The sequence below is a fragment of the Ptychodera flava genome, chromosome 2 (genome assembly GCF_041260155.1).
Source record: "Ptychodera flava strain L36383 chromosome 2, AS_Pfla_20210202, whole genome shotgun sequence".
In the NCBI taxonomy this organism is placed as follows: domain Eukaryota; kingdom Metazoa; phylum Hemichordata; class Enteropneusta; family Ptychoderidae; genus Ptychodera; species Ptychodera flava.
This window is the reverse complement of record NC_091929.1, coordinates 44,033,587-44,046,729: the sequence shown is the minus strand read 5'-3', so window position 1 is coordinate 44,046,729 and position 13,143 is coordinate 44,033,587. Positions and strand designations below refer to the sequence as shown.

The following is a 13,143-nucleotide window of genomic DNA, read 5'->3' as shown; positions in this document are numbered from 1 at the left end:
ATCCGACCAATGTAAACACTTTATCCAAGATACAATGGTCATCGATAAAAGTTAAAACATGTCTACCATTATCTACCGCGTATAATTAAAATGGTGCATCTAGATACCGTGCACAAAATACATTGTTTGTTAACAAGAAGCTCGCACAAGCGCAGTTCCGACGACCGTATCACTCTAATTACGACCCCCCTCCAATCCCTACTGATCACTTGATGAACAATACCTTACCTACGCAAATACTACGTTATACAAAAGCATACTTCATTGACTTCAAATCTAGAGATTCGGGGCAATTCAGGACTTGCTGAGAAGACATCGGGACAATTCAGGACTTGCTGAGATGACAAATCAACTTGGCATTTACAGGCTTCAGTAAGAAGAACATCTAGTGGAGGGCTAGACCAAATTTTCAAAAAAATGAGAGTTACCGCATTTAGACATGGTGCAGAAGTTAATAATATCCCATCAGTATATTCAAATGCAGTAGTATTAATACCGTTGGTACCATTAGTATTCCCGGATTGTGATATTAAATTAATGGAAAATAGCATGACTTCAAAATGTTGCTCTGTGATATTTATTTATTAAAGGAATGGCAAATAGCATGACTTCAAAGTGTGATTGTGATATTTATTTATTAAAGGAATGGCAAATAGCATGACTTCAAAGTGTGATTGTGATATGTATTTATTAAAGGAATGGCAAATAGCATGACTTCAAAGTGTGATTGTGATATTTATTTATTAAATTAATGGCAAATAGCATGACTTCAAAGTGTCATTGTGATATTTATTTATTAAAGGAATGGCAAATAGCATGACTTCAAAGTGTGATTGTGATATTTATTTATTAAAGGAATGGCAAATAGCATGACTTCAAAGTGTTGCTCTATAGGCCTCTTTTTATTATCTCACGTTAATACATGTATGATTGTCCAAATTACCCAATCAAATTGCAGGAATATAAAGTAGACATCAAACGTGACCTTTTAGTCTTGGCTTGACAACTTTCAATCCATACATCAAACTTTACTCCTGTCAGTAAATGTTACATTAATGTGTCCGACTCTGGCTGAAAATGTGCCCTTCTGTAAATTTTTTGGTATTTTAACCGTATTATTCGTTGCTTTGATTAAAATTTTGTGTGCGATGTATGACAGCGAGTATGTATGTGCGCGTACTTCATGAACCATACAAGGTGTGGAGTGATCGCTGTCAGTCAGAAAAAGCTTTGACAACTTAGTTCGGTTTCATATTGATTCATTCTCATGAAGCATGGGGATTCAGCTGGTCGGTGTTGATTTTGATATCTTAGCTAGCTAGGCCGACTGGGTTCTGTGCGATGTGCAGTCGAATCAGATAGAGATAGAATTACCGAATCTTCAATAAATATATCTCAATTGTTATAGCAGCGATTAGTACGACTTCAAACGGTTCTCCATTTGATTTTACAAAACAGTGCATTAACATCCATATTAAATAGTAGTATTAAAATAGAAAGAATTGGTACGGCCTTAAGGTAGAACGCGCCTCGGGGACAGATATTCGGACTCTCAAACTTTTACAATTCTTTTCTGGTATATCACTTGTGGGGGTTCATTTTAAAGCTCTTGGTGTAAGAAAACTTCACCGGCTTAATTTTTTGAAATTGAAAATTTTATGTTTCTTATAGCGTGAACACAGGGATGGCAGCCATTTTGAATTTCTAATACCGGTAAATCTTTGGTTATTTGTTTCTCTAGTACCAAAATTTGCCCAAATTTGTATTCTTGATTTTGACAGAGAATAGTTGAAAGATTCCTTAAGCAAAATTTGAGCAAAAGTTTAAGTCTCGCTCTCGAGTGCATGATACCTTAACAGTATAGCTTTATAGCCAGGGTATTATATTTCACTGGTAAATATACCCATCCATAGCTGCATGCAGCAACGTTAACGGTGGACTCTAGTAGGTTGACACCAGTCCATTACTCAAAGATAACTAGATATCCAAATCTGGTTCGCACGCAATTATGTGGTCCACATGAAGCCTAGTAGACTAAGAAACTAATTTCTCTATATCGTATCCAATTCGACCAAATATGAGGTCTAAGGATGTTGTACATGCTTTAATGCGCGTCAGTTGGTTAAAGTCATATCGAAATGTGGGAAAATTTTTCATCTTATACTGGTCCATGTCTGAAAAATCTAAAACTCTAACCTCATTCGTTAGCCACGAATTAGACATGCACATGATTAACGAGGTTAGAGTAGGCCAAAATCTCTCCTAAATTTTTGAAACAAAGTTGGTCCCCCTGTGGTCAAACCCAAACAAAAAGAAAACTTCTGCCCCTATTGGTTAGCTTAGAATTTGATATGAGCATCATCAATGAGGTTATAGTAAATCAAAGACCATCTCAAAATTTTGAATAGATTTGGGCTCCACTTTGGTCATTGTCCAAAGCAAACATGGGGCTTATGTGAAACGTCTCAGTATTGCTCAAACAGTACAGTATTGGTGGGGAAGCGCATAACTTTAATTTAGTTTTGCCATCGATCGTTACGTCAAAAAAGCATTGTCAAGGTATATACTCGTTTATAATATAATGCTAAACCACCATTAAGCTAACGACATATGAAATATTTTGCCATGCCACTGCAAATCAAACTGAGTATTTTATGGAGTGTACTACACGAGCCATTTCTCTTGAAACGAGAGAAAAATAAGTTTTGACATAGACGAGCTGCATATTTGTAATCTTTGGGGACTGCCATGTAAAATGAAGAATTGCAAATGTCGATATCATCGAGACTCGTTCTTGGAATACTGCCCAACCTGTTCTCTGTTGTAATTTTAGTTACATTGGCACATATATGTAAGATCTGTAACCTCCACAAATGTAATAATCTCCATAATGTAATATCAACCATAATTGTAATAAAGTGCAACCATAAATGTAATATCACCCATAAATGTAACAAAAATCAACCATAAATGTAATAAAAACACCAACCACAATTGTAATAAATGGTAACCATAAATGTAATAAAAAAATCACCCATAAATGTAATACTTGTCAACCATAAATGTAATAAATCTATTTTGTCGTTGCAATTAGGAATTAGCCCTTAAATATTCATCTTTGTAATAAGGAAAGCAACTCCACACATTATTCATATCTTAATTGTTTTCGTTTAGTGTGTTGTGTACATTTGAAAGTGTATTTTACGTTTCCCTATTTTGGTACAAAACTGATTGGCCATGGTGAGACACAGCTGTAATCCGAACGACAGTGCAGTCTCTCCACAGTGGAGGAGACTGTATAACACTACGATCCTTTAACGCCTTTATCGAAATTTGCCGTACTTTCTTAATCAGTCGCCTCAAATTCATCTTATGTGGATAAATTGTGTGGAATAATCGATAGATTTTCTGTATTCCTATGTTGTCCCACTTGATGTTTGTTCCTTCACTGGGGATGTTAGGATGTCTAATTTTGTTCTACTGTGTTCAAGGTAGTGTTCGTATTGTTTTTACTAGATTTAAACATGGATACATGTTCTCGTCAATATGTTTTGTATCGTAAGTTTCTGTCATAAGGTTGCATATTTCTCTGTTATTTGTTCTGAGTCATCTGTCATAAACTTTGTGTGGTATCACTGGTTGACGAGTTATTTTGACGCTTCCTTATTATGTAATTATCAGTGTCTAGAACTGCTGTTCCGCTTCCATTATCTAACGCTTTGATCGGTACCTCGCCGTTTTCTGATAGTATTCTCAAAGTATTCTATTCTGTGTTTCGGAAAGAAAACCTAGTTTCAGGAAAGTATGCAATAACATTACACAAGTCTTATTAAAGTTATTATTTACTTTGGGCATTGATAAACAAATGATCACATATGCAAGTTCAAGTTTATTACATTTATGGTTGAGTTTTATTACATTTATGGTTAATTTGTTTATTTGTGGTTTCCAGTTGTTACATTAATGGTTGACAGTTTTATTACATTTGTGGTTGATTTTATTACAATTGTGGTTGATATTACATTTGTGGAGATTATTACATTTGTGGAGGTTACAAGATCTACCAGGTTCATTATCTGTTGCAAGGGGTCAGCACCATTGACGTATGCGTCATCTAACTTGCCTTCAAGCTCAAGTCCTATTTGAACGACGACTGTCCAAATAACGAATCCTGAGGTTGATACGTTAAATGCATTGAACTTTGCATAGAATATATTTTAGCAATGATGTGCCCCTCTCGGCCCATAATGGACGAAAGCAAACTTTGCACGACATAATGTACGGGACGAAGACGAGTACATTATAGAGTGCAAAGTTTGCTTGAGTCCATTATTGGCCTGGTGGGCTACATGCTATTGTTTTATAGTTTTAGCAATGAAAGGGATTTGATGGTGTAGAAAGTATCTGAAGCAATAATGCTAGATAATCAGATACATTATCAATAATAATCTGGGAATGACATCACAAATGTCACTGGTATCGGCAAAGCTATATAATACCGGTACAATATGATATATAATCTGCTTCTTCAGCGGGCTAGCTTACTGGCAAGTTATTCCATAGACCCTAAGGTTCTATGGTTCTTCAATCAAAAATCTGAAGTAAAAGTTGTTGAATAATAGCTACAAAAATGTAAAATGCAATCTTCGTCAGCTGACATGTCGGCCATAGCATTGCTCTGAAGGATCACTGTCCAGGAAGAAATAATCTAAAATGCCACAACTAAATTCAGGCAAAGGTTTCAACGTTCAGATTAACTCCCCGATTTGCACGGTGTGCAATGCATTTCTATTGGTCTAAGACAAGTGTGAAGAATTCGTTACAGCTATGACACTGCCAACAATTTTCTCACATTGTTATAATTATATTATAATATACTATTATGTCCGTAGTCAAGCGCATTTAAACTCTTTTTCATCTGTTTTCGAACACTTTATGACCTGAAAAGATGATAGATACTGATTATTTTGAACAGAGCGTTTTCAGACCGAGAAATAATCCGTTTGTAGTATATTTCCTCGCCAAATTTCATTATTAATAACAATTATACCCATCCATTGTCAAAAAATCATAGTTCAAAAGTCGTATTACACAGTTATTGTGTAGGATAAACAGTGTACATTACAGCAAGACTATGAACAAAGTATTGGTACACAAAACACATTCGACGGCCTAAAAGATATTACAGATCTCTGGTAAAACAATCAAGAAGATATCTTTATTGCCGGAAAGAATGGTGTCTACATGTGCTTGCATGGCATGTATCATTGCTTGGTGAGTAAATATTGTATGTCTGTTTGGCACATGATCTCAGATGTCATTATTGAGATAGGAAATAAATGTGAGAATTTATTATGACCTTAGGTTGATATTTAGCCAGGGGATCACCGACCAAAGGATACGAGCTTCGTTATGGAACATCCGACATCATTTCTTGAGTTAGGAAGCCCGTGTCTCTTTCTGTCACGAATTTGACAACGACTTTCGTTTTGTGTATGTTTGTCCTGCATGTACGTTGATTGTCTGTTGTATTTTTTACTGATTTCTGACCTGTGTCTTAGGACATTACGATTGAAGATCATGGTTAGGTATAGCTGCTGATAATATTCTCATATTCAGAGCAAAGTTAAGAACAAGCCTAATGTAGCTAAATGAAGTATTTGGCTATACAGATCGAAGTTCTTGACATAAACTTTCTTAAAGGGATTCGTAGGAACTGCGCCTGCGCGAGTTTCTTGTTTACAAACAATGTATTTCGTGCACGATATCTAGATGCACTTCATCACCATAGCTGCAACATTAAACGCTTTGAGTGTTGTAATTTTCCAACCAAAATTTTAGTGCAACATTTTACAAATTTTTAAGAATTTTTCTGTAATTTTTTTGATAATTTTGAACCAAACGGACATCACATTTCATTGGCTACAGTTTTTGATCAAAATTTAGGCAAGAATCTGAAAAAAATGACTGGTGTTTATTTTTTAAAGGTGGCAAAATTGACTTTGGCGCTCAAAGGGTTAAATTATACGAAGTAGATTACAACAGAAATGTTTTAACTTTCATCAATCACACCTTGGATACAGTATCTACATTGGTTGTAGACGACCTTTGAGCGCAGTTCAGACGACTATATCCCTTTAAAAGACATACCTAACGAAGAATTTGTCTCACATTTATCACAGATGTTCATGTCTTGCCTTGATTCTTGTTAGACCATCCAACATTCAAGTTGGTCTCCGGTGTACGCATCGATTTGTACACATGGGCGTCTTCCATAATTGTAGACCAGTCTTCCATTGACGTCCGTCAATATTGCAAGGCTATGCTATTACAGACTTTGAGATAATCGATATAGCGGTAACCACATAGCAAACATGCCATAGCATTTACAACTATGGTATATGTTCCGCTAAAGTTGTTGAAAACTTGATCGTTGACTCGGTTCACCTGTGACATCGAAGCGGAGTCCCGTCTTTGTAAAGTCTCTATGTCGAATAGGGATTACTTACATCCATCCCAGCATGCACCAGCAGCATTCAGAATGCAAGAACTCAATCCGTTTAGTAAACTGACGAGAGTAAACTTGTGGATGGCCATCGTAAAATTCTCTGTGGTGGTTGAGAAAAGCATCGTAATTTAAGTTGCCGATATCTTTGGTACTTGAAACATATATTTCACTGATTTGTGAATTGTAAGTTCGTCTCTTGTCAATTTAGTATGTCGTGTTTGCAGTTTATCATGTCGACAATGTCATGCATGACTTAAAGACCGGTATGTTCTTGTAATACATGAGGTCACTGCGTACTGTCACAGCCTTGCTACAATTCAAAAATGTCCCTTGATCATGTTTTATTGATGATTTTAAAATGTTCAAAGGAAAACGTGGTATTGTACCATGTGAGGAAATAGACTGACGCTCTTATTTTACTATTCGGCGACTTTTTACTTTTCTAGCACGTTATTGAGTTTTGATGTGACCTGCTCAACATCATCAGTCTCTTTAATATAACTCTGACATGCACCAAATTCTTTTTCACGATAATATTATGCTGACTGAGGCCATAAGACATGATAAGTGTACCTTGAAAGACGGAGGAATGTATTATTTGTACATAAAATTTGTCCGTGCCCTTACAGTTTGTTTTAAAGACCAATTCCCTGTATCGATAAGCTGTAAAAAGCTTACCGGAGTAAGACCAGAAAACGTTTTTCAGCCACTGGCGACGAACGGACGACTAAGATTTTTACTCCCAAGTAATTGTCGAGCTGCAACTCCAATATGGCCGCAGCAAAGATATGCGTAAGCGCCTGAATTTAATCGACCTAATCCATTACCAAGGCTTGAAAGAGTGGAACTTAAAGACAATATGGCTGAGAACGGGAATCAAAAACATCTCTCTGAAGGATAGGAAGGTGCTTTTTGTAAGTGCAAAGAGATAAGGATAGCAGGGTTTTAAATGAAATCTTGTGTTCGGACGGGAGAATTCGTTAAGAATATACTGACTGACGGTATATGAAGCGACTTAATGACTAGATTCTACAAGCTGTGTCAAAAATGGAGAAACAAATGCGTTTTATAAAATTAATGTTTTTCTCATTACCGGGGGACTACATCAGTTATGTTGACATTACGATCATATTGGCCTGCCAATTTCATAAAACACTGTGACATGCACCCTTCTTCGTGTCTCCTTTGTGAGAAAGTGTGTTTCCGTTATGTCTTTCAGAAATCACATGGTTAGATGTGACCCCCACCCCCGAAAATAGCAAGTTGGGTTTGGTCTGGGTTTAAGCATTGCAAATTTATATAACTATTTTATAATCCATAAAGTCTGACAGAAGAATGACGTCTTTAAAAACATCTTCAAGAATTGTCTTATTGTCGCAAACATTGTTGTTACATCACCACCTGCAGTTTGGGGATGCAACCGCCTGGTCAATTTCTTTCAAACTTGACAAAAGTATCATACACTCTGGTATATACATATGTCGGTCAACTTGTTTTTCGATATGATCCAGGCAGCAATTTTATGTCAGTTTTTCGTATCTACAGCCGCTACTCAGACATACCTTGTCAGTAATTTCTTAACTTGGCACACATACTGTGACTTACATTCGCACATAGATTACTTTATGATAGATCAAATATAGACGCAAGGTGGCCCTTTTTTTCAAAGTTGTCTCAATTCAATTCACAGTCATGTATTTCTTTCAAATTTGCCACAGGGACAACACACCATGATACACATTTGCACGTCCAATATTTTCAGCAATATAATCCAATATGGTCGCCAGGTAGCAGTTTGTTCTGATTTTCCACGTCCAAAGCCATTACTCACACAAGCATAAACCAATTTCATTCGAACTTGGAAGGAGAAGAACACATTATGACTTTATATATGCATGTCAATTTTTTTCCGCGATACAATCTTACATGACTGCAACGTGGCCATTTTGTTCCGACTTTTTTCACATCTACTCTCATAACATATACCTACATCTATTACCCAACTATTGCACAAATTTGGCTAAACATATTCTGCACATGTACATCCATACATGCTCAATACTTTTCAGCCGTTGTCAGAATATGTTTGACCAATATCAATCTACCATGGTTTCCAAATTTATTAACCAAGCAGACGCAATGTCGTTTACATTGACTTGTTAATTTTTAATATTATGTGACGAATAAAAAAATACAGAATTCTTGTTTAATAAATCATTGATATTATCGACATGATTAAACTCGCAATACCAAGGCGAGTCGTGGTGTTTCAAGGTCATTGTACTGATTGACAGGTTAAAGCAATCACTGCAGCCTTGACAGGCATGTACTGCAATCAGTTACAGGACTGTGTTTGATGGGCATCACACAGGATCGATGAAGGGAACTGCTGCTATGGTCAGAGGAAACCGCCCCCTATCAGACTGGTATTGCCACTGTAGATGGCGCCCTCAATTGTCTTAACATCGGCTTCACCAACAGCTTCAGATCTGGAAATGAAGGAGGTCAGTCAAAAATTTTCCCTGAACTGCCTATCAGCCATATTTTCATTAGGTGGATTGTACAACAGTTACGTGTGGTTGAATACATAGCAGCGGCCGCGTGGTATGCATAGAAAAATAGCATACCACGCGGCGGCCACTATGTATCCAACCACACGTACATTAGGTGGATTGTACACCTCCGGAATTAATTTTTGACATATTCTAGTATTTGCTGATCTGCAGTATGAGAGTATTCCTTAATATTCATTCATCAGTGTGTGGAGAAAATATAAATTTTGGACCTCTTTTCAAAAACTTTTAGGATTTTTTGTATGGAAGAGGAATGTCTTGGCACACTTAGACGAAGTCGCTGGTGTCGGAATTGCCATACACTGAATTCATGCTGCGATTGGCGCATGGATCTCAAAACAGCTCTTTCCAGGTATATGAATTAAGTATTTCCTCTACTTCACAGTTGTATTTCAAGATCGTACTATCTTTCAAAAAAATCATAATCATGACTTCGCGTGAATACGATATGACGGCCTTTAAAATTATTTATAATAACACATAGTTCGTGTTTAGTTATATCTTACTTACTCGATAGCGGGCGCCCTTTCACTTCCTTTCTCAATTCTTTAGGTGAACGGTTTGGGTCTCCCAGGTGGGTCCTCAGAGCCCGGCGGTGGCAGTCCCCGGGTTGGTGGGTACCCATGCTTGTTACCCAAGTTTGAAAAGTACCCCCTTTCCTAGAATATTTCTGAGAAAAACACCCCCTATTTGTGGCAAATCTGGGAGAAATTAGCTGTAAAAAACATACCCTTATTTTCGAAATCTAGGAGGTTAGTATGTTGACTTCCAGGGTTGACCCTGGAGGTTGACTTTGTATACATGTACATACATCACAAATGTTTGTCCTCACCTGATTTTAGGTGATTTTAGATTTTAGATGGACCCTAAGTGATGGGCATGTATACGTCATATGTACATACAAACGTACGGTACTGTTTTTCATTTTCTTTGTGAGTGAGACTAGACCAGATTTAGTGTCCTAGGGAGATTATGAAAGGACTACCCCTAATCTCGGAGGTTACTCTGAAAAAGTACCCCTTTTTCTCGATTTCACGGACCTAGAATCTCCGAGATGACTGAAAAAAAAACACCCCCTTTTCCGTGAATTTGGTAACGCGCATGGGTACCACCAACCCGGGGACTGCCACACCGGGCCTCAGAGCAGCGATCGTAAGCCTGGTGATGTCACAGCCACATACTGACGCTATTTTCAATAACTCTCTGTTCATGCAAAAAATAAAGAAACATGAAAGACGTTATATCGTTGAACGTGAACTTTTTTTGGAAGGACTTGACTATTTCAAGTTGGATTTCGTGTTCAAGATAGACAACCGATGACTCAGTGCACACTCGCAGAGAAATATATTTAGATGAACTGATCACCAATTTGCACATCTAACGAACTTTTCTCTTTCGGGATATATAATTGAATTTGCTATGTACATTGAAGATACTATGATATAACATTAGTGTAAGTTATTTAGCATTTTGAGATCATGTAATGACTAATTTGCATATTTCACGAACTTACATAATTCGCAAAAATGGTAAGTCCTCGCAATTTGTCAAGTTATGGATGCCGTGCGGAGTAAGCCTTGAAGAGCGCCGCCACTGTTTGAAATGTGCCATGAACATTCATCCACAATTGCTTTCCAGGTGAATCCCACAATTCCGTGCTTCAACGCAGAATATACAGGCAGAATATTGTTTGGGAAAATGCATTGAAGAGCAAAATCGTTGTTACTTCTCCAGGAAGAAATGATGGAATGAGTAACGAGTTATAGAAATAAACAATAATGTGATGACTTCCTTCTGGAACTGTAGGAAAATATTACATATTACTAGAAGTATTTTGCTAGAGAATACCTTCCTTGAGAGGCCTATGCCAGTAATGATCCAAGTTTACAGAGGAAACGAAATCTAAGAAATAAAGCCACATGGACAATTGTTATGTGGTTGTGTTTGTTTGTATGTCATTGCATCATTCAGAACTTGACGAAATTGAACAACCCCGTTTTGCTGATCTTATGGTAGTTGTTTCAACATATTGAAACATTCAAAGACATGCTATAGAAGTTAGCGCCTTGAAATAGAAAGACTTATCTTTTCGCTCTTATCTTTTCGTAATATAACTTTATATCATTCTCTTTCTCATGTCATTACTGGTGCGAATACTATCAAGTTTGCAAAAGGCATGTGGATCGGTCACGTGGTTTGGCGGCCATATTGTTTTTTGCGAAAAAGCTATGATCACCACCGAATAATGTTCAAAAATCTTCTTCTCCAAAACCAATGCACCATTTGAACTGGAACGAAATCAGGACTGAACGTCACCGTGCAAACTGTTGTACAAGAGAGACAAATTGCCCAACATTTATACCGACCCTGGTGATTCCAAATGACCGACACCCTTGTGTTAACTCGATGGGAAAGAATTAATTGTTTGGATAGAATAAGTCGGTGAAAGGTTTAGTTATTCCTTGAGCTTCAAAATGTGCTCCCACAAGTGATAGACCAAATAAGTATTGTAAAAGTCTAAAAGCCAGAATTTCTGTCCTCGAGGTGCATTCTACCATAAAGAAAATAATGAAATTGTTCCTGTACACACACACAAGGTGCAAAATAGGGAATCATCCAGCTCCGTAACTCAATGGAATTGCATGAGTTTCTGGTGTTGCGCATGGGCCACAATTTCTGCCAGACATTCTTTTTAATCATTTCCTCACTGTAAAATTTCCCAACAAGATGATACTCTTCACTGCAGTACTATCAGTTGAGCACAAATCGTACTATCAGCTTTCCTCATGAAGAAAACTTGAAAATGCATTATATTCATGATAAACCATGATACTGAATTATGCAAATTCGAGAAAATTCCACGGCATGATCTGACCTCTCTATGAGAGTTAGTTACTGAAAGAGTTCTGATGGCGTAACCCATGCGGCCCCAACTGCTTTGTTACAGTATTTTACGTTGAAACATCTAATGTTAGTATGAGTTGTGAACACCGTGTGAGGAAATATGTTCTCCGGGTATGTTCTTGCCTTGTCGTAAAGACTGGTCATTCTAACGACTGGAGCGACGCGGTAACTGTACCTAGCTATCTTTTCTGGTCCTCGGTACGTCTCGTTTCTGTCGCAGGCTGGGGATGTGCTCACGAAAATACACACCCCTTTTCTTGGGCATAGCGCAGCCAGCGGCAGAAACTTTCTAGAGCTGGGAACCAGACTGTCAATTTCTCATACACCTACATTTACCTACAAACGAAGACATGTACGTTGATGACAACACCAACATTACGTCCGTTTTATTCGTTTGTTCCAGTATGTTAAACTGCCAGGAATGCAATTGTAATGACACCAGTCTGTCGTGAGAATATAAAACTTTGTGATTGACACGCAATGTGTTTAAATCAAGCGATTTCAAGAATCCTTTTTTTGAATTTGCTGGGTCAAATTTTGTGAAAATTACACATGATCTTTAAATAGTATATAACAAAACAAGAAACTTCTTTGGAAATAAAGTGCTTGCATTTTTAAAAAAGTCATTTCAATTTTGTTTTTCATGATTTTAATCACTTTTTTGAACGTCAGTCTTCAAGCCCTGCTATTTAAGAATGGGAATAATAAATAATACAAACCAAATTGTCGTTTTTGTTTACCTATAATTTATTTTCAAAATGTGATATCAAATTTCATAAAGTAGTATCAAGTTTTTGACTACCCAAAATATGCACCCCTTCATCCATCAAGTAATCTATCGCTATCATACTTAGGTTCTGTGCTTTTAGAAAAATATGAGGGGGTTTTCTCGCCATCTTTGATAAGAAATATTGCTTTAAAAATGTCTTGGTTAAGTGCAGAGCCACCTTACGGTGCGTTCACAAATACTGGTGGGGGGCTGGAGGAATTCAGGGAGATTTGAAACTTCTGGGGGTAGCTTTGCTCTACGCATATGGGAAATATTTTCATTCCCTATTATTTTTTACATTTTCAGATTCCATGATGATAGTTTGGTAGGTAATTCAATGAAAAATGAATAACATTTTATGTCATCCGATGGTTGTAATGTTAGTAACA

At 37.1% G+C, this 13,143-nt stretch overlaps 1 long non-coding RNA gene across 1 annotated transcript; it reads right to left on the bottom strand.

The window, feature by feature from the left end:
* Nucleotides 1–8,653: 8,653 nt before the first annotated feature.
* On the bottom strand, nt 8,654–10,183 carry LOC139121780 (uncharacterized). Its single transcript, XR_011549349.1, has 2 exons — nt 9,592–10,183; nt 8,654–8,997 (listed from the first exon to the last, which is right to left on the bottom strand). It is a non-coding gene; the product is annotated as an uncharacterized lncRNA (long non-coding RNA).
* Nucleotides 10,184–13,143: the final 2,960 nt, after the last annotated feature.